The sequence below is a fragment of the Vulpes vulpes genome, chromosome 8, assembly GCF_048418805.1.
Source record: "Vulpes vulpes isolate BD-2025 chromosome 8, VulVul3, whole genome shotgun sequence".
Classification (NCBI taxonomy): Eukaryota; Metazoa; Chordata; class Mammalia; order Carnivora; family Canidae; genus Vulpes; species Vulpes vulpes.
Genome location: NC_132787.1, coordinates 63,451,799 through 63,474,407, shown reverse-complemented (window position 1 = coordinate 63,474,407; position 22,609 = coordinate 63,451,799). Strand labels below are relative to the sequence as shown.

The window sequence follows — 22,609 nt, the reverse complement described above, 5'->3', positions numbered from 1 at the left end:
GAGAGTAGTAAGTTTGAGGCTGTCTCTAAGTGATTCACAGCAATTCAATGCACCCCCTGGCCTCTTTGTTCTGTGGGAAGCCAGGTGGGAGGCTCTGTCCTTGGATAATGGGAACAAGCAGGGGACAGCCACAGGATCTAGAGAACCATCAGGGAACACATTGTAACTCCTCAGAACTAGATGACCCAGTGCCTTCTGAGGATCTCTTTTGGGTTACTTCTAGATCTTTTTAACTCAAAGAGAGAAGCAACTCATTTGAGAAAGCACTGTGACATCTGTCCCTCCCAGATGCTTCTCTGCCAGTAAATAAAATCCCAACTAGTCATTCGGAGGCAAGCTCTCACCTCACTTCTATTATGCCACAGAAAAAGGACTTCTCTGTGGCTTGGAGAACCAGCCGAGGGGACCCGCACGAGAGGCTAACACATAATCAAGGCAACAGGCTCTTTTTTGCTAGCTCACTGCAAGCAGAGAGCCTTGTCCCAACTTGGGAACACTTGAAATCAGTGGTTTTCAGGCTTCAACATGTACCAAAATCACCTGGTGCCTTATTAAAACAGTTGGGCTCTATCCCCAGATATTCTGATGCAATATGTCTGAGATGGGACCTGAGACCTCACATTTCCGACAAGTTCACCAGTGAGGCCAGTGCTGCTGGTCTGGGGTCACACTTTGAAGCTGACAAGCTTTAAGCTGGGAACAGAGCAGTATAGGGCCTTTGAAAAAATGACCTCACAAACACTATCTCTGTCAAGGTTATCAGCAGGCTCCTGCCCCATCCACGACTTCCCCACATACCCACCTTCCAGCCCAGCCACACCCAGCCTCTTGTGATTACCCAGACCCTCCACACTCTTTTAAATGTCCATGCCTTTGTATTCTAAAATGCAGAACCGCATAAAAATAAGTAAGAATCAACTTGAACTCTGCCATCCAGAGATAAGTGCCACTGATGTTTGGGGATGTCTGGTAAGAAAAAAATTGAGTTGCCAGCAAGTTACTTTGGAGCAAATTTTGCGAATAAATCTCTCAAGTGCCTGCTTGTAAATGCTCAAGTATAAAGCAGCAGCACCATTGCCTCGGGCAGTGGCACATGACATCTTCGCAAGTCACAGCGATTGCCCTTCTAAGGAAGGTTTGCCAACTTTTGCAATAATATCTCATACTTGTGTGACATTTTTTAAAACACTTCAGCAAATGTCTTATTTGGATTAAAGGTTTGCTGAGAGACTTCATGACTTAAGGTTCTTTGTTGTTGTTTTTAAGATTTTATTTATTTGCACGCAAGAGAATGAGAGAGATAGAGAAATTGAGAAAGGGCATGAGCAGGGAAAAAGAGCAGGAGGCGAGGGAGAAGCAGGCTACCTGCTAAGCAAAGAGCCTGATGTGGGGCTCGATCCCAGGACCCTGAGATCCTGACCTGAGCCAAAGGCAGATGCTTAACCATCTGAGCCACCCAGGTGCCTCTAGCTCAAGGTTTCATAAACAGAAGTTAAGACTGAAATTCTGGGGGATCCCTGGGTGGCGCAGCGGTTTGGCGCCTGCCTTTGGCCCAGGGCGCGATCCTGGAGACCCGGGATCGAATCCCACATCAGGCTCCCGGTGCATGGAGCCTGCTTCTTCCTCCGCCTGTGTCTCTGCCTCTCTCTCTCTCTCTCTGTGACTATCATAAATAAATAAAAATTAAAAAAAATTAAAAAAAAAAAAGACTGAAATTCTGGTCTTCTGGCTGCAGAATCTACTTTGTCCACATGGTGACGTGGCCTCACAGATGTGCCCCTGCATGGTTGGCCATTCCTGGGGTGGTCTCTTGACCACAACAGTCACTCTGTCAGTCACTCTGTCTGCCACTTCTAGCAGCTTTTTCTCTAGAAGAGGTGTACCCTCCCCCATTCTGTCCCCACTGTCCCCTGCCAAATACCCTGGGACAGAAACTGCAGGGAGCTCCAAATCCTCACCTTCAAGACATTCTCTCCTTGTCACCTCCATGCCTTGCTGCCAGTCCCCCTCTCCTTCCCACCATTTCCCCCCTCACCCTGACAGGTGATCACAGTTAGACTACCAGACGCGAGGGCAGTAGAAATTATGGGGACCATCTGGCCCGGGGGACCCTGCAGCTGGAGCCCAGGAGCCTTCCCCCCCACCCACCCCTGCCTCACTGGATGATCTGGGACAAGAAACCTGAATCTTTATCTGTAAAATGTGGATGATAATAAGGTTGTGACATTGAGGAAGTATGCAATCAATTTAAGCAACTCTCATTAATATTTTAACAGCCCAAGGAGAAGGGTGAGCTTGTGATAAGGGAGAAGATTTGGAGTCACAGGGGACCAATGGTCACAGAGGTAGTCAACGCCAAAGATAATTGATTATCAGCAAGCCCTTAGTGCTTCCGTGGCCTAGGTGATCTGAGGGTGTCACATCTCATAGGTTCCTCTCCCTGTTCTTCTTATAAAATGTCTCTGCCAAGGCACCTGCGTGGCTCAGTGGCTGAGCATCTGCCTTCGGCTCAGGTCGTGATCCCGGGGTCCTGGGTTCAAGTCCCACACCGGACTCCCCATGGGGAGCCTGCTTCTCCCTCTGCCTGTGTCTCTGCCTCTCGCTGTGTGTGTGTGTGTGTGTCTCTGGAATAAATAAATAAAATCTTTAAAATAATAATAATAGAAAATAAAAATAAATTAAATGTCCCTGCCCCTGTCCAGCCTTCTCCCAGCAGACAGATGCATAGATAGCACCTCTTGCATGCACACACAGTCCCTGCGATTTCCTCGATGCCTGAAATGATCTTTCCTCCAGGTACCCACACAGATCCTTGCTCCCATCCTGTGGGATTTCATTCCATTGCTCCCTTGTGCTTAGGCCTTCTCTGGTCACTTTGTCTAAAACAGTAAATGTAAAAAAAAAAAAAAAAAAAAAAAAAAAATAAAACAGTAAATGTTCTTGCCGCACCACCACCCCTCTCTTACACCGCCCACTTCCCTTCCCTGCTCTCTGCTTCTCCTTAGCACAGTTCACCTATTAAATTCTATATATTTTATTTCTCATCTTAATTACTAAGTTCCCCTACAAGAATGTAAGCTCTGTTAGGGCAAGAATTCTTGTCTCTTTTGTTCACAGTTATTTCCACCGTGCTAAAAGAATGCCTGACCCAAGAACCATCTGTTAAATAAAGGAATAAATAATACAGTGATTTTTGTCAACAGCTCAATTCATTCCCCGACTAATCTTTCTGTATTTTGCTATCAGCAAGCATCAGTTAAGAAACACGAGGTCAAGGGGCGCCTGAGTAGCTCAGTAGTTGAGCGTCTACCTTTGGTTCAGGTCATGATCTGGGGTCCTGGGATGGAGTCCCACATGGGGCTCCCTGCAGGGAGCCTGCCTCTGCCTCTGCCTCTGCCTGTGTCTCTGCCTCTATATCTCTGTGTCTCTCATGAGTAAATAAATAAAATCTTAAAAAAAAAAAAAAAAAAAAGAATCATGAGGTGGAGAGATGGTCCTACATTTCTCTATACCTCACTTGCTGTTGAAGAAGCACTCAGACATGAGCTGCATCAGAATCACTGGACGGCATGTTAGAACAGGTTCCTGAGCCCCGCCCAAGTCTATGATTCCGCAGGTCTGAGCAGGGCCTGAGCTTCTGCACTGCTGACAGCCTCCCAGGTGCCAATCCCAGGAGCACACTGTAGTACAAGTGTCCAGATCAGGAGCAAGCCAGGGTTCTTGGTCTCATGGGGCAACAGTGACTACATGTTTATTCTATTTCTAGCTCAGGCCACTTTTCACCATTCTCTCTGCAGAACGGATTCCACCCCAACCCACCTTAGACTCCCACTTGAGTTTTCCCTTGATCGGCCCTAGAAGGCCCCAGAGGTCAGTGGGTGGCCACAACCTGCTTTAGCTCTGGCTAAACTGGCTCTCAGACCCTCCAAGCACTGAATCTCTCTGCCACTGTCACCAGCCTCTTCCATGGCCTCAGCAACACTCCTAATTCGTCCCTTTCCACTTCCCTTCCTTTTTTCCTCCCCCTTATCCAAGGCTTTTCAGTCACAGAAGTCCTTTCATCACCAGCATGGGTTTGCCCATCAGGTTCTCTGGGTCCATGGCTAGTTCAAGCCCAAAGCAAGTGCAAGATTCACTGGGCTCAGAGCAGCAAGGGATTCCACTCCAATGCCATTAAAGCAGCAGGAGGCTGGAGGGAGGCTGATGGGGACAGCACCTACACAGTGCCTAGTGCAAGCAAAGGCTGAAGGTTCTGGGGTAGGAGATGCAGGGGATGGATGGAAAAAACCCATGAAGAGGACTGGAAGAGGGTCTGTGATAGGGACCAGTGACATCAGGTTATAAAAACAACGAGGGAGTCAAATAGGGGAAAGGATTTTAATCCAGAAGACACACATGAAGAGCTGACTCTGTGTCAGGCACAGTTCTAAGAGCCTCACATTGATGAACGCTCTCTTTGATCCCTACAACAACCCTAACAAGGTGTTTTGACGACAGGAAAGTTTTACCCTAAGTGCTGACACCACTGCCTACCATGAGACTCCACTCCTCCCTCAGAGTGTCTGGCTCTGATCCAGTGTCTTGAGCTCACAATTAGGAGATAGACAACCAGAGTGGACACTGCATTTTTCCCTTTGCCCGCTAGGCTCTGCCTTTCTGGGGCTTGTCCCCTCTACCCCCTAAGTCCAGTGTTAGCCTATGTTGCTACACTGGAGGCTACCAGCCCCCCATCTCTGGACAAGAAGTCCTGGCTTCAAAGGGCACCTGCATTTTACCTCTTTGGGCAGCTGCCTGGCTTTGGAGCCAGGCGAGGCATAAGCAGAACACAACTCTGCAAATCTGTCGCCCCATCAAAACCAATGGGGGGTATCCTAAAAAAGTACCTATTCCTGGACCCACCTCAGACCTCCTGAAGCCAAATCGGCAGAGATGGGAGAACTTTAAAACTTATAAACTCCTTACCAGAGGGTGGAGTTCTGTGAGCCAGGGGAAGAGCAGGACAACAGGCCGGAGATAATTCTATGGTCCAGCCTGCATAGCTTTCGGCAAAGCCACTGTACAATTGCCCATTGTTATCATAATAATGATAGTAACGATAATGACAAAGATAAGCAGCCATTTTTATTTTGTTTCAGCTGTGAGGCTAAGTGCATTCTCCATCTTCCTGTAGATAGAGCAGCACGCAGAAATGGATTCAGCTTTCAGCCTTTATTAATCATAACTTGGCCTTTGAGTTTGCATCCCGAAAACAGTAAAGGTCAGGGGCTCTGGGCAGTATGCGTATATTTGGAACCTGTGACTTAAAGCCTCCTGCAGGGTCAGAGTTGGTAGGGACAAATTGACAGATAGGGAAATAGTTTCAAGTACGTTAATTCTGGCATATTTTAACCCTGATCCCATACCCTGTATGTTATTTACTTTAAGTTACTGACCTGAAATCACTTTGGGGTGTGCCGCTGAATGCCCTCCTGCTACTAGCAATCAAAGGATACACATTGAAGGCAGCTATTCTTGTCTATGCTGCTGACCAAGTGTCATTTACTGAGAGGTCTTTTTTTTTTTTTTTTTTTTTTTTTTTTTTTTTTTTTTATGATAGTCACAGAGAGAGAGAGAGAGGCAGAGACACAGGCGGAGGAAGAAGCAGGCTCCATGCACCGGGAGCCCGACGTGGGATTCGATCCCGGGTCTCCAGGATCGCGCCCTGGGCCAAAGGCAGGCGCCAAACCGCTGCGCCACCCAGGGATCCCCTACTGAGAGGTCTTAACAGATCAACCCAATTCCTAATTGTTGTCAGAAAGCATGACCCAAGACTGACCCTTCTAGAATCAACGTTGTCATTTATGTTCACTCCTACAACATGTAGTTGTCTCATTTTCAATAATCATATTCAGGAAGTTCTTTCATTCAGTTACTCAGTGATTCTCAACCCAGAGAATCTGGGTTGCCACCAAGAGACAGTTGGCAATGTCCAGAGACATTTTCCATTGTCACAACTGGGGAGAGGGGCAGAGGATGCTGCTGGCATCTAGTATGTAGAGACCAGGAAAGCCACTAACATCTACAATGCACAGGATACCCTCCACAACAGAGAATCATCTGGCCCAAAATGTAAAGAGTGCCAAGCTGAAAATCCTTGTTACCTGGAAATACAGTTTTAAATTTAATTTAATTTAAAATTAAATTGTATTTTGGAAGGTTCAACAGGAGGTTATATTACTTGATATTATAAGTTCCCTGAGTTCTTCATTGATGTTTTTTTAATGCTATGCTGGGCAATTGGCCATAATTCTTTGAAGCTTTTCCAGATCAAATATGTTACAGTCATGCATTGGTGTGAAGAACACTGAGGCCTTCACCACCTACATGTGGAGCTTGTATTTGGCACACCCAGGGAACTTTCCAGAGGGCCATGTTGGCCCGCTCTGTATGCTGGGCATATAGCCTGATTAGTAACTTTAACGTTCATAGAAGAATGTCCTCTCGGTCCTCAGCTTGGTTCACAGAGTCACCCTTAATCAGTATCCCTATCCACACTCAAGTTCTTGTCCAGAAACATCCATGTGGCCGGGACTGTTGAGAACCTGACACAGACTTGCACTTTCTTCCACAACAGAGCACCATTACCAAACAGTAGTTAGCTACCGTCTTTATCGGCACCCCACACACACCCCTTTACATCCAAATGTGGTCGAGTTGTGTGTGCCACTTTGGGGCTGATGTGGTTGAGAAACAAGCACCTTGTCTTCCCCCAGCTGCTGCCTGGGAGTAGAGCCACCAGGTGGATAGAGCTCAGGACCCTGAGTCACCTTTTGTAGGAGAGCCACCCACTCATTTGGAACACCTGCTTGGCCTGTGTAATAGCAGAAATACACTTATGGTAAGCCATGGAGACTTCAAGGTTTGTCTGTTAGAGTAACAGTAGTTAGTAATATAGCAGTTACAGCCAGTGGTCTCCAAACGAAACTCAAATCCTTCATCTCCCACTTTCTTAATCAGTTATAAAAATGACCCCTTATGGAGGATCATCTAAAGCAGAAGTCAGCAAACTATGGTATGTGGGCCAATTCCAGCCTGCTGCCTATTTTTGTATGACTATAGCCCACAAGCTAAGAATAGTTTTTACACATTCAAATGACTGAAAGAAAAAGGAACTCTAAACAGTAGTATTTGGTGACACGTGTCAATTGTTTTGTCATGACCTTGGCTGTGCTGGGAACTCTGTATCAAAAAATCCCCTTGACTATCTATCCTGTCATGGGTCTGCGCCAGAGCAGAAACAGCAGCCATGCCTCCTCTCTTAGAAAAGGGGAGAGATGCCCACAAAGGGACAGGCAGTCTTCCCACTATGTGACTAGCTTCTCTTCCAGCTCTCCATCCCTATTGCCAGCCCTATGGATCAGTAGTGATGCCAGCTCCAACCCCCAGACACTTGGCTTCAAACCAGTGCCACAATGCCACACAGAGTGCTCTACCTTCCAGAGGCTTCTATACCAGCCCCTACCACGGGTCAATTTCAGCTGCAGGATGTGCCCTGCCTCCAGATTTCCCTGCAAGTTTCAGCTCATCTACCAGCAATAAGGCTGGATAATGCCTGTTTGAAGGAGATCCTTCAAATCTCCTTTTCAGGCCTGTGGGCTCCCAGTCTCTCCTGCAATCATGAAAATTCTTCCTCCAACCTCCTTACTCCACCATCTTCCCTGGGTTCAACTTCCCTGATCAAGCCTGGACCCGCGCAAGTGATGGGACGTTTCAAGTAGAATTAATAGTCAAGAACACTTATCTCCACCCAACTTCCTAACTTCTGATTTGGGCTGTGTGTGATACTCTTTTTTTTTTTTTTTTTCAAATAATACTTATTTCACAAGAAACTCATGTTTTTTTTACTTTTTTTTTTTTTTAAGATTTTATTTATGCATGACAGAGAGAGGCAGAGACACAGTCAGAGGGAGAAGCAGGTTCCATGCAGGGAACCCAATGTGGCCTCCATCCCACGTCTCCAGGATCAGGCCTTGAACTGAAGGAGGCGCTAAACCGCTAAGCCACCCGGGCTGCCCGCAATACTCTTATTAAGTTAAATTGTCCTTATTTCTAGATCCCGACCTGCGGCAGAAGCATTTTGAATTACACAAGTTTCCTGTGCCGTGAAAAGTTCTCAAGGCCTCTGGCCAACAGGAAGATCCAGGCTGTGTTGGAGGTAGGTGGGCTCTGAGCCACTTTGAGCCACCTCCTTCTTCCTCCCTCCCCAGAGAGGTGGTGTGGCCAGCCCACAAGGTTCTCCTGTCAAGGAGACTGAAGTTAGCGATTTCCCTTGCTGCTCCGGACCAAAAACCACCCTGCGGATGCAATATTCCTAAATCTCCTCTCAGTCCCAGCAAAAATAGAACCTGAATGGGGTCTTAGATAACATTGCCTTTCTTGTGTGTTTTGAAAGATGTTGGAATTCAGTCATTAATGATTCATTCTTTGGGGTTATAGGCAATCATAAATACATCCGCTTTTAGATTCCCTTTAAAAATATAAGTGCTTCTGGGCAGCCGGGGTGACTCAGCGGTTTATGGCCGCCTGCAGCCCAGGGCGTGATCCTAGAGACCCGAGATCGAGTCCCACATCTGCCTCCCTGCATGGAGCCGGCTTCTCCCTCTGCCAGTGTCTCTGCCTCTCTCTCGTGTATGTGTCTCTCATGAATAAATAAATAAAATCTTAAAAAAAAAATACAAATGCTTCTCAAAGAGTTGATGATAGCAAGCCACCATCTAGCTCTCCCTATGTGCCAGAGAATGTTCTAGACACCTCCCAGAGACTAACTCACCTAAGCCTTACCACTATCTGAAGGAGTTAGTTTTATAATCATCCCCTCCTTTTTTTTTTTTTAGTTAAAGAAATTGAGGCACAGGATAGCTAAGTAGCTTGCCTGAGCTCTCCCTGCCTGTCAGGACAGGACAGGAACCCCAGCAGTTTGGCTCTGAAGTCTGTGTATTTAATTAGCACATTGTATTGTATCTTTGCAGAGAGGTAGATTTGGCTTTATTTATTCATTGATTTAGTCAACAAATATTTATTGAGCACTCACTATGTGTTAGGTAGTTTGCTAGGCCCTGTGGTTATGGTGGTGAAAGTACTCTCCCTTCCCCTCCCCCATCTTCTCATCTGCCACCACAGAAGTGATCTCTGCTATCCTAGGCCCATTTGCATTCTCATATCCATTAGCATTTGCATTGTCTGAGATTTCCATCCTGCAGAATGCTTTGAAAAATAGAAATAACTCCCCTTTATTAAGGGGATATTATGTGCTGAATCTTGCATTTGTTTCTGCAAGGATCTGCAGTTCCCCATACAGCAACGCCAACTACCCCACCCTGTCATGCTTCAGCAGCCCTCTGTAGTCCACCACTGGGCATTTAACCACCTTCCTGCCCAGGACCAGCTCAGACCCACGCTAATTTCTGTGCTCTATCTTGTGCTTAGCTTGGAGGGAGGAGAGGAATTGGGGCAGGACCCCTATTGGTCCTAGAAGTTGGAAGCTGTCATTACACTGGAATTAAGTCAGGTGATACTTTCCTTTTCTGAAAAAAGACTGGATTTTTTAAAAAGACTTTCTTTCTTTCTTTCTTTCTTTCTTTCTTTCTTTCTTTCTTTCTTTGACAGAGAAAGAGAGCACACAAGCAAGGGGAGCGGCAGGCAGAAGGAAAGGGAGAAGCAAGAACCCCGTGGGACTCCATCCCAGGATCCCAGGATCATGACCTGAGCCAAAGGCAGATGCTCAACCGACTGAGCCACCCAGGTGCCCCTGGAATTTTTTTAAGTATTTACTGAGCACTTTGGGGGGAAGAATTCTTAAAAATCTTGTTACTCTTATCACTAGTTATCTGCACAACATCAAAACATGTTTACAAAACTCAGAGTAAAAGTTTTTATCCCCAATTCCCGCTTTGGCCTACTAGCCCTCTTAGCCTTGCTCTCATTTGCACCTGTTGTTGACAGACATTGGTACAGAATTAGGAAGCCCTGGATTTGAGTTCTGACTCCCTCACTCTGTAAGCCATGAGAGCTCAGGGAAGCATCTCACCTCTCAAGGCATTGGCTTCTCATCTGAAAATGGGAATGGGAGTGCTGTGAGGATCAAAAACCTGAGGGAAGCAGAGTGCTTTCCTCGTTGCCTGGTGCTCAGTGAATTGGTAAAAATGATCATTCCCTTCCATGACCTTCAAGGAGGCCATCCAGGTTTCTTTCTAGAACTCTGAGGCCTGACTCTATCTTGTCCAGGTGTACCCATTCTTCCTAACCTACCTCATCTGAAGGACCACTTTAAGACACTGTGATTGAAGCGTAGGTACCAGTGGAGGAAGATGGTAAGAGCTAATCCTCTCAGTTTATACTGAGAAAATTATAAACAACAAGCTCTTTGCCTCAGGTCACCCAGTGAGTTACAATGGAACTGGAATTGGAAGCCTGGTATCCATTCTGATCTCTGCTGGGAAGTTTTGCTCTGAGTAGTTCTCCACCTTGGTCTCTTTAAGGTCTCCTTAATCCATGAGAAGAGCTTTGGAAAGACTAGAGGAAATCCACCAAGCATCCAGTGGCACTGTGCCCAAAGACTCATACCCCAATTGCTCTTCACTCTTTATCCCCACCTTTGAACTGTCTTCTGAACCCTAGACTTAAAGAGCTCTCTGACTATTGGACAACACCTGGATATTTCACAGGACTCTCAAAACAAACAGTTCAGAATTAAGGTCAAAATCTTCTTTCCCAAATACTTTATTTCTCCTATATTCTTCATCTTACTTAAAGGACTCTCTATTCATCAAACCAGACAGATCCCAGGCAGCATCCTCACCTCCTCCTCACCCTTATCTACCCTTCTTCTCTCCATGGTTAATCCATGTTTTAGTCTATCAGTTTGAGAGGGGTACACTAATCAGTGCCCAGAGCCTGCTGTGTCCACATCCAGTTCTAGGCTAACCCCACCTGAGACCAGGTCCAAACGTGGTGCTGAGATTGTAAAAGGAAAAATGGTGCTTATGGAACAAAGGCTCCCTTCTGCCTTATCTCCAGCCAATCTGGATCCTAGGAGAAACTTGTTCAAACGCTTTGAGGAAGACAGGTGTACAGTTAGGTATTATCCAACATCTTTGCTAAATGTTTGGAAAGCCCAAATTAAAATTCTGGGATGGGATGCATTTATCTTCCAAACAGGAGAAGGCTAGGCTGCTCACCTGGTGTGTTCATCACTCCCTCCTCTGAGTCAAGTCCTCTTCTGGATGGTCAATTTCCAGAGGGCTGAAATGCTCACCAAAAACCACTTGGGAACAGCTGCAATCACCAGTCTCTGGGAAGACCAGAGGCTATTAAGGGACTGACCTGGGATTGGAAGAGTGGAGGATGAGGAATAAGATTGTATTAAAGTCAGATAACATTTTTTTGTTAAGTAATTAACTTCACTTCCTCTTTAACTTCCTGTGCTGTCTTCTGTTCTCTCTGCTGTCCCAAAACTATCCTAACCAAGTCACCACTGACCACCTGCTTGCTTAGGATGCTCTTTCCTTGCCTCACCTCCTACTTGAGCTCCTGAGCTTTCACCACTGCCTTAAGCCCCTTATTCTTTATTTTTAAAACCCCTTATTCTTAAACTTCCCTTCTTAACTGGTTCTCATGGAGATCCCCTTCCATTTCTCTGATCCCTCCTCTGGGTCTGTTGAATTTTCCCCCTCTCTTCCCATCCTCTAAACACCAGTGTTTGCCAAGGACCAGTCCCTGGATCTCCATTTGTCTCTCCCACAATTTGTCCCTCAAAGAAACCACCACTCTACTCTAAATAATCCCGACAATGTCTCTTCCACATGGACTATTCACAGGTATTGTCATTACCTCCACCGGTAAAAACCCATCCCAATTTCCTTGCCTTTCTCAAGAGCAGTGCCAATCTTTTGTCTTCCAAGATCAACACTGAGGGGTTGTCTCTGCCTCTTCCCACTCCTTTGTCTTCCTTATTCAATCAGACCCAAAGTCTGTCCACTTGCCCAGCTAAACTTTCCTATTCCACTCTTGTTTCCATTACCACTCCTGTAAAATGAGACTTCAATGCATGCCTACATAAAAATCTCAGCCTCATAACTGGTCTCCATCAGCATAATTTTGAGTGCTGACTCTAGGGTCTATGAAAAGGTCATATTTGGCTTTTAAACTCCCCTCAGATCCAAATAAGTCATTTGAGTCATTCTTATCACTTCTTTGGATTCACAACTTTCTAAGTCAGATGCAGAGAATGAACTCACCTTCCATCAATCCCTAGCCCAGGGCAGCCCAAGTGTCTCAGTGGTTTAGCGTTGCCTTCAGCCCAGGGCGTGATCCTGGAGATCAGGGATGGAGTCCCACGTCAGGCTCCCTGCATGGAGCCTGCTTCTCCCTCTGCCTCTCTCTCTCTCTCTCTCTCTCTCTCTCTCTCTCTCTCTCTCTGTGTGTGTGTGTGTGTGTCTCATGAACGAATGAATAAAGAATCTTTAAAAAAAAAATCCCTATCCCAGTGATATGTTGGGATATTAGATTAGTCCTCCTGTTGATAATTAAAGACTATAGACAAAATATTTTTTAAGATTTTATTTATTTGAGAGAATGAGAGAGAGAGAGCACAAGGGGGAGGAGGAGCAGATTCCCCACTGAGCTGGGAACCTGACATGGGGTTCGATCCTGGGACTCTGGGATCATGACCTGAGCTTACAGCAGACACTTAACTGACTGAGCCATCCAGCTGCCCCTACATAAAATATTTTTTAAAAGAAATTCTTTGAAGGCACTGGAGAGCAGTTTGGACAGGCGGAAACTCTAGGGGATTTGACCTTTAAAAGAAGGAAGACACACTAGATTAGATCTGTATTTACCCAATCTTTTCCTTAAGGATGGTATGGTATGGTGAATGGAAATAGAGCTCAAGCAGGAAACATCTGTCCTACTTAGCAAAGTCAGAGATCAGAGTTTAGGGCTACCAAAGCAGCTGGACATTTAAGTAGGGAAATCTTGGAAAGGAGGGAGTCACAGAGGAGGAATCACAAAATCTGTGTAAAAATTCTCTTCAAACCCTTGGATAACTCTGAACTGGACATGTTCAGGGAAAGAATCCAAGAAATCCAGCATAAAGCAACAACCTAAAGGTCCTTGGAGAGATTTCAATAGCTGTCTGATACTGAGGAGACAGAGTCTGAAGTTTAATACCACCAGTTTAGAGAACCCTAGTTTTCCAGTGAAACCCCAGAAGGGCCATATCTTAGTAGTAAGAATTCTATCCCAAGACTAAGAACTATCACTTCTCAGCCTTTTGGCTAAGATCAAGTGTAGTATCTGTTCTCATCACCTTAGTATTGCTACATCCTCTATTCAAGACTAAGAGCTAAATCCTAAGATTAAGAGAAAAATAGTCCTGCTATACCAGAGCCTGAATGAAGTCACCACAGAAACAAAGTGATCCACTAGCAATTTAACTGCCATCTAAAACAAAACTCAACCCTCTTTGGAGTAAGATAACTAAACTAGAGTTTCCACAATGTAATATCCACAATACTGAATGTACAATAAAAAGATTATTAGACTCATGAAGAAGTAGGAAATTTTAACCCAAAATCAAGAGAAAATAGTCAGTAGAAACAGTAGCAATCCATATATTATAATTAGCAGGCAAGATTTTTAAATAACTATGATAAATATGTTAAAGCATCTCTGGATGGATACAAATGGATGAAACGATAGGAAGTTTCAGGAGATAAATATTCTATTCAATTATCCAAATTGAATCACAAAAAATTGAAAGAAATGAAAATAACCTTAATGATTTGTGAAATAGTAGAAGTGTAACACAATAGTCTGGAGTCCCAGAAAGAGACAAGAGAGAGAATTGAGCAGAAAGAATGTTCTTTAAAAAAACATGGGACCAGCGCAGGTTCGCCCCGCCTCGCCCCGCCCTCAGGGCGGGGAAGCGGAAAAAAAAAAAAAAAAAAACATGGGACCAAAATTATTTCTAAATATTATTCAAAGTATCAGCTTATTGACCTAAGAAGTTCAGCAATACCCAAGTGAGTAGAACAAATACAATGAAAATCCTTTATCATTTACATTTCAAAAATCAGGGGCACCTGGGTAGCTCAGTGGTTGAGCATCTAACTTTGGCTCAGGTTGTGATCTTGGGGTCCTGGGATCGAGTCCCACAACAGGCTCCCCACAGGGAGCCTGCTTCTCCCTCTGCTTATGTCTCTGCCTCTCCCTCTGTGTCTCATGAATAAATTTTTTAAAAATTTTTTTCAAAAATCAAAGAAAGAAAATCTTAAACACCACAGAAAGGGGAGAAACATTACATACAGAGGACCAATGATAAGAATTACAACTAATTTCTCACCAGAAACAATAGAGACCAGAAGACAATAGGGTGATATCTATAAAGTGTTGAAAGAATAACCCTATTAAGCTAGAATTCTATATCCAGTAACAATATTCTTTAAAATGGAAAGTGAGGGCAGCCCAGGTGGCTCAGCAGTTTAGCGCGCCTTCCGCCCAAAGTGTGATCCTGGAAACCCGGGATCGAGTCCCACGTCAGGCTCCCTGCATGGAGCCTGCTTCTCCCTTGGCCTGTGTCTCTGCCTCTCTCTCTATCTCTCTGTGTCTCTCATGAATAAATAAATAAAATCTTCAAAAAAAAATGGAAAGTGAAATAATGATATTTCAGGTAAGTGAAAACTGCATTTATCATCAGTAAATCCACATATGAGGAATGTTAAAGGAAATCCTTCAGGCTGAAGTGGCATGATACCATATGAAAATTCAAATTATAAATTTATAATTATAAAGAGCATAAAATGCTAAATAAGTGGAGAAATATTTTTAATCTATTTTTCTACCATTGCTTAAACATTTAAAGGACCATTGACCATTTAAAGCAAAAATAATAATGTTATTAGATGTGTACCTTTGCAGAAGTAAAATATATAATTACATCCAAGGATCTCCTGTCTCCTTTCCCACCAGCTGTCAATCCCAAAGGGATGAAGAAGTTCCCTTAAAATTAGCCACTTCAAGACCATCAGAACAACTACACAGTCATCATTAATATTGTCTGTGGTTAGGAAGGAGCTTCCTGCTCAGATCTGTCCCCTTTGAGGCATCCTTCTCTCTTCCAGGGCCTGGTCAATATCTACAGGCATGTGAGCTTCCTGAGCTCTTGTCCATTCTCCACAGAAGGGAAAGCTATTGATTCTATTCAGGCAGCAGGCATTCATTGCCTCTTTTCTGCAGGGGCTTTGTGTTCTACTTCCTCTTCCTAAAATAATTTCCTCCTCTCTCTGTGTGGTTAATTCCTGCTCATTCTTCAGATCTCAATACAAATTTAATTTCTTTGGGCAATTTCTCATTGACCTCCCACCTTCTTTTCCCCCTGCCATCATGCCCCATGTCTTTGTCCCTGCCTGGGTACCCTGCTCAGTCTCCCACTTCCTTCTGGGCAAGATACCTCCCTAGTTATCCTTCAGAACCCTAAGGTTGAGTCCACCCAACCACTGCCAAATTCATGGAATACATATCTACCTGTTTGGTTTTTTTAAAAGATTTTATTTATTCATGAGAGACATAGAGAGAGAGAGGCAGAGACACAGGTAGAGGGAGAAACAGGCTCCATGCAGGGAGCCCGATGCGGGACTCGATCCTGGGTCTCCAGGATCCCGCCCTGGGCCGAAGGCAGCACTAAACTGCTGAGCCACCAGGGCTGCCCCATACCTATCTGTTTCATTTTCACCTGCCTACCAGGATATTCATCTTGTCTGAACTGTTCAGATCTTCTGAATGCTGATTGATCACTTGTCTGCATATCTCATCACTAACTGAGATTATTCCTGCCAAGGAAACCTTTTCCTCAGTCCATCCAGTCTGCTGGTGACAGCCAACCTTGTTTTGCTCCAACCTTTTGCCAATAAACATCATTCTGTCTGCATATATTTGGAAATGCCCATACTCAGACTCAGGAGAAGGACAAGAAGATATCTGGAGCCAGCCTTGGTTGAGAACCCCCACTAGGTAATCCTGTGGCCACCTCATTGCACTCATGATACCATACTCTAATTGGTCTATAACCCTGTCCTTTATTGTAGCCCCGGTTCATAACAGAGTCTGTTTACATATATGCATTTAGTCAATATTTTTCGAATAAATAAATAGAAAACTGAAGAGTCAGAAATGACCAAGGAAATGGATTACTAAAGTGAAAGAAGGAAAGTTTCAGGAAAGCATTAAGAATCCTGTTCTTTGCTTCCCACCACACTTCTTGCAGCATTGATGTGGCAACTGCCACATGAGACTATGTGAATGCCTGTCCATTCCTGAAGGTAAAATACACCTGTGAAGTTATGCTTATGTAAGAGGGCTTCAGTGAAGGCCTTTTTTTTGTGTGTGTGCTAAAAGTCACTACCTATGATGTAAGTGGCATCACTGCTATAAAGGCCTGGGGCTAATCAAATAACATACTTTTAATAAATTCTCTGCAATATCTGAGTGTACTTGACATTTATATCTAACTCATGATTCACCGTCCTGGTATGATTGCTCTCAAAGTGCTTGTGACTCTCTCAAGTACATGGGCAGACTCTCCAAATGAAATGAATTTACATTCACCTGAATACAGATTCCCGGGGCCCACCCCAGACATATTTAATAGGGATCTATGGATTGGGCCTAGAAATCTGCATTTTTAAAGAAAACTCTCAGATAATTCTGATGCAGCACTTTGGAATCATTGCTCTTTACCAGTCTTCTCATTTTCCAGATCAGCAAACATGAGCCAGAAGGGTAAACATGACTTGCTTTACAGTTATGCTAGGGCAAAATTAGGGCCAGAATCCAGGCCTGCTGACTCTAATTCCAGTGCTCTCTCAACTATAGCGCGCCGCCTCAGAGTCCCAATACCGCTGCTCCTGGCTTCAGGGAAATTGAGCCTGGTTTAATTATAGCAATCCTGCTATTCCTGGCCTTGTTCCTCAATGTCCTGCAGCCTGTGGGGGGCAGGGAGAGGGGCGGGCAGTGGGTGGGACACAATGAGATCAGCTACAAGGGGCTTTGCCAGCCACTAGTCCCGGCAGCAGCAGCTCCGTGAACACCTGCATGAGCCACTGCCCCCCACTGGTCTGCTGGGAGCTCCATCACCCACCAGCTATTTTCCTACCCAGGCTCTACTCAATCTCTCCCTGCCCTCCCTATTTGCCAACAACCCCTCCTCAACTCTGTAGCTTCCTAGAGCTAAGAAAAGAGACAGCTATGTGTGTTTCCTCAGAATGAATGGCACTCAAAAGTGTACTCAAAAGTCAAAGGGAACCTAGAAGTTGTGAGTGGAAAGGCTGCCTGGCAGTCTCCATAGCAACGCCTCCATCCTGCCCGGACAGCTACATGCCCTGGAGCACGCACACTCTGCCAGGTTCCTGGATAGCACTACTGTCCTTTGCTCGCTCAGGGTTCAAAAATGAGTTTTTAATGCTGGGATTCAGATAATAATATATGAGGCATTTACAGGACCTGGAACCAGCAGGAGCTGAAGCACATGTCTGCAGACCAGGTAAGGAGGGGTCCAGAACTTGGACACCTTTACATTCTGCCTCCTACCACAGGTCTTGGCGTGCAGGAGGTGCTTTAACACTGTTGGCTAAATGGCTAAAAAAATGATTTTCTTCGAGGCTTCAGGAAGCTCTTCTGCTCATTGAGGTCAGAGAAAACCGGAACAGGGCATGCCACAGAGCACCAAGAGGAGGAAGGGTAGGCCCTCTCCAGGTACGGGGGGCACACACTGATCTCCAAGCGGCTTCTAAAGATCTCCCCTCTCCACTCTTCACACAGTGAGTGTCTGCTGGCTCCCCCAAGGTGCAAGCCACCAGTTCTAAGGAGAGAGTAACCAAGTGTTACCCTTCCTTCTGTAGAACTGTATACCTACCCCACACCACCCACCCCCAAACAGACACACATACACCTTGGAGAGAGGTATGTGGCAGTGGATCACTAAGTGGAGTTGCCAGCACTAACAATGAACATGTTTTTAGGAAAGGGGAGGAAACACTTGGAGTCCTACAAATAGACAAACTGCCATCATAATCATAGCCTGGAATGTATTTATAAACACGCATCCTAAATATCTTCCTTTGAGAGTAGTTTTCGTATTTGACAACAGCAAACAAGTCTGGTAAAGCAGATAGGTAAATAAGCTGCATAAGACCTTTTGGGATCAAAGAAGCCTTTCAGCTTTAAGAAAGTGATAAAGACTTGGGTTGTTTGCTTTGGTTTTTGTGGGAGTCAGTGAATCATTGAGGAAATATTCTGGGAGTGTGTTCCCCTGATCGGGCCTCCTCAGGCTCTGGAGCTGCAGACCTGGGCTGGGATGGGACTCCCGCCCCAGGGAGTGGAAGGGGGTCCCAATCATACAGGCAGCCACAGGATCCCACTGCTCACCTCTGCCCACATGGCCTCAGATCTCAGCCATTCTGGGGCCCCCAATCTGCCCAGCCCCTTCCCTCCTTCACTCACCACTGGCCCTCTGCTCAGGGTCCCAGGTTGCTGAGAACTGCGGGAGAAGACTCAGCGCACCGATCCCCATCACTGATGGCCTCTGGGCCCTCAAAGCGGCCCACTGCTGCCCTCAGGGCCTCTTCCACGTTCACCTGCTTTCACACAGAGACTACTTTAAGTTGTTTTTGGTTTTTGTTTTTTATTTTTTGTTTTTGGGTTTTTTGGTTTTGTTTTGTTTTGCTACTTTAACCGCTGCCCTCCTGCCCCTAGGCCCCCAGCTCCTCCCTCAGGAGCAGCAGATAAACTATCTCATGTTTTCTAGAGAATATGGAGGCCCTGAGGCTGGAGCTCTCTAAACCCACCCCAGGCTTCTGGTTTTATCTCTCCAGGGGCCAATCCTCCCCTCATCTTGTCCGGCTCAGGGAAGGAGGTGCGTTTGCTCCCACCCAAAACTGGGATCTCCTGATCTTCGATTTCACTCCTTTGATAACTGGCTCCAGCAGCCTTTCCTTTTTGTCAAAATTATCCCTGTCACAGGACACACCAAACCCTTCCTCAGCTGTTTGAAACAACAGGCCAGACAACAGCAAATCCTTGACCCTCTGACCTTCCAGATGCCATTTTACATCCCTCTCTCCCTCCCCAAGAAAACTAAACTATATGTAAAGAAGGAATTCTTTTGGAGAAGTTAAATATTCACAGGTTTGGGGGTTTTTTTTAATTGATATTTAAAAAGCACACAGTGAAAAATGTCTTCTTTCTATCCCAGTCCTCTTCCCAGAGGCCCCCTTTCCTAGAGTCCTTTTCTTCCATTCACAGAACTATGTCTGTTCCATATACCTTCTCTCGTTTCACACTTCCTGTTTCTACACAGTGACAATCATTCCATATTAGCATATATAGATTGACCTTTTTTTTTTTTTAACATGCACAGGGTACTCCAAAGTACACATAATGGACACATCAAAAAGTATTTGACAAGTCTTAAGTTGATAGATGCCTGGATCTATCTTTTGCTATTTCAAATAACATTATAGTTAATAAACATCATATGAATATTTCTATATTCATTTCTATATTCATGCATATGAATATTTCTCTAGAATAAATTCCTAGGTGTGGAATTATGGGATCAAATTGTGTGAACGCTGGGAATTTCAACTGATAATGCAAAACAGGTCCACCATAGTAAATATACCATTTTATATTATATCTTACTCTTACTCCCAACAGCAAGGATTAAGAGTAACTTTTTCCTAAGACCCTGACCAAAAACTGAGTTATCCAACTTTATTTTGTCTTTTACAATCTAAGTGATTGCAGTGTAGTTTTATTTTTATTTTCTCTTGCAATTAGTGAGAATGGTCTTTTTTCATGTATTTAAAAACCATTTGTATTTTCTTTCTTGTAAACTGCTCATGTCATTTACCCATTTTTACAGTGGATTGCTCTTTATCTTATTGATTTGTGGAAGCTCTTTATATGTAAATCCCTTTTACCAGAGGTTACTTTGTTTTTTTCAATCTGTTGTTTGTGTTTGATTGTGCCTGTATGTTTTTGGTAATGCAATTTTTATTGTGATAAGATATATATATATATATAAAAGCTATTATTTTAACCATTTAAAAGTATACAGTTCAATGACATTAAGCTCATTCACACTGTTGTGCAACCATCTATCTCCAGAACTTTGCAGTTTCCCATACTGAAACACCATACTCTTAGACTCCCCACTATTGAATTTGCCAGCTTTTTCGTCTAGAACTGTGGAGTTTCTCTTTTCCCAGATTTTTTTTTTTTTTTTTTTTTTACTCTATACATCTTCCTTTTGGTCAGTCCTTCTCAGCCTTGGCTACATTCCAACTACCAGGGGAGCTTTTAAAAATACACATGTCTAGGGGCACCTGGGTGGCTCAGTTAAGCATCCGCCTTCAGTTTATATCATGATTTCAGGGTCCTGAGATTGAACCTCGAGTCGGGCTCCCTGCTCAGTGGAGAGTTGACACCTCCCTCTCCCTCTACCTCTGTCTGTCAAATAAATAAGAACACAGATGTCTAGGTCTTACCTCCAGACATTCTGATTTAAATTTGGAATGGAAGGACACCTGGGTGGCTCAGGGGTTGAGCATCTGCCTTCCACTCAGGACATGATCCTGGAATTCTGGGATAGAGTCCCACATTGGGCTCCTTGCAAGGAGCCTGTGTCTCTGCTTCTGTCTCTGCTTCTCTCTCTCTCTCTCTCTCTCTCTCTCTCTCTCTCGAATAAATAAATAAAATCTTCTAAAAATAAATTAATTAATTAATCTGGAGTGGACCCCAAACATTGCTTAATTCTAAACAAATACCCTAGGTGATTCTAAAATTCAACCAGCACTGAGAACCACTGTTTTTGCACGTTTACAATTTTATCTTTTATATTTAAGTCTTCGACTCCTCTGGAATTTTGGAATTTATATTAAGGGAAATTGTGAAGTAAAAGTCAACCTCATTTTTTTTTCTAGATTAGCTATTTAATTATTCCAATACCATTTAGTAAGTATAATCTACCAAAACAGACTTCAGAGGATAGAGAAATTCCTGCCACTTAGTATCTGGGTGATTTGAGGTAACTTATTCAAACTCTCTATACCTCATATATATGTATAGAGCCAATATATATATATATATATATATATATATATATATATATATATATATATACAGAGGTTGGGCCTGCCAGCCTGAGGATTAACAGTCTCCACCCCCCAATTCCTGTTCCCATGAGATGGCTTCAACCTTTCCCAGCACAGGGCTGCAACAGGGGGGGGGCTAATTCAGAAGCAGGATGGCAGAGGACTCAGGTCAGGTGAGCCCCTGAAGTCCTACTTGCTTCCAGCGTGGCCTCACTGAGTGATAGGCAGGATCCTTCCAGCCGTATGAGCTCCAGTCCCTTTATCCCTAAAATGGAACCATAAAGTGTGGCCATTCCGAGTCGTGGCAAAATTCACAGGACCCATATATATATATATGAATATAACATATTCACACACACACACACACACACACACACATATGTTTAGGTTAAATAAAAAGAGGCTATAAAATTAACTCATCTAGATTAAAATCTGAATGCATTGAACAAGCACTGCAAAGAAATGCACTAATATATTAGCAGTGGTTATATTTAGGGAGATCACAAATCCTTTTTCATGCTTCCTTAGCCTTTCCTGTATTTTTCAAATTGCCTATAGTGAGTAGGTATTGCTTATACTCAAGGATGGGGCAGTGGCAAAGGAGGTTTTGAAAATTGCTAAGTATGTTGCTCTGGATTCTATCCCTAAACATATATGTTGCCCTGCCCAGTGTGGATCAAAGAGCCTGTTCTCTATGTTGTATCCATGTCGTGGAGAGCTTTCTGGGGATGTGATGGTCCAGATTAGAACTCTGCCTCCAGGCTGCTATGAATAGCATTTTCTGGGTTATTCTAACCCAGCCAATAGCCCTTGAATCCAGTCTGCATTGTGCCGTCACTTTATCAACCAGGTCATAAAGGCTTATCACAAGCCTTCACTTGTTCAGTCAACAGATATGGATTAAGTCCCTATTATGATTAGGCCTAGGTCTGTCCATTTCTGGTAATAAGTATTATATTAATAGATACAATATTAAAGAACAAAAAAAGTCAGGCTGACATATTTTGTTTTTAAAAATCTCAGACTGAATGCCAGGGATAGTTGCTTTTCCAAAGTCTTCCAAACTATACTTCTACTACTATTTATTTTAAATAATCTAGTCTAGAATCTTGCATAGGACTGAAGCCAAACTCGGCCAGCAGTATTTGAGCATGCTACATTCTTCCCCTTTGAACATCCAAATGACTTTTATTTAACCCTCTTCCTCCAGGATTTCTGTCATTGCCCTAAAATGACTCAAAGAGCATGGCTCAGGCCATTCCTCTATCCTGCAAGCCTTCTAGGAACTAGGATATAATTCCTTTGCACCAGAGTCTAAAACAACACAATTAGAGCAGAAAATCCTGAAAACTCGTCCCTTATCTTGGCACTAGTATGGGAGAAGGTCAAGGGGGCTCCAGACACTCTGAAAGTGCTAG

The 22,609-nt window shown here is 44.2% G+C and overlaps 1 pseudogene; it reads left to right on the top strand.

Moving 5' to 3' along the window:
• Positions 1-13,296: 13,296 nt before the first annotated feature.
• On the top strand, positions 13,297-13,395 carry LOC112916919 (U2 spliceosomal RNA; annotated as a pseudogene).
• The last annotated feature ends 9,214 nt before the right edge of the window (positions 13,396-22,609 follow it).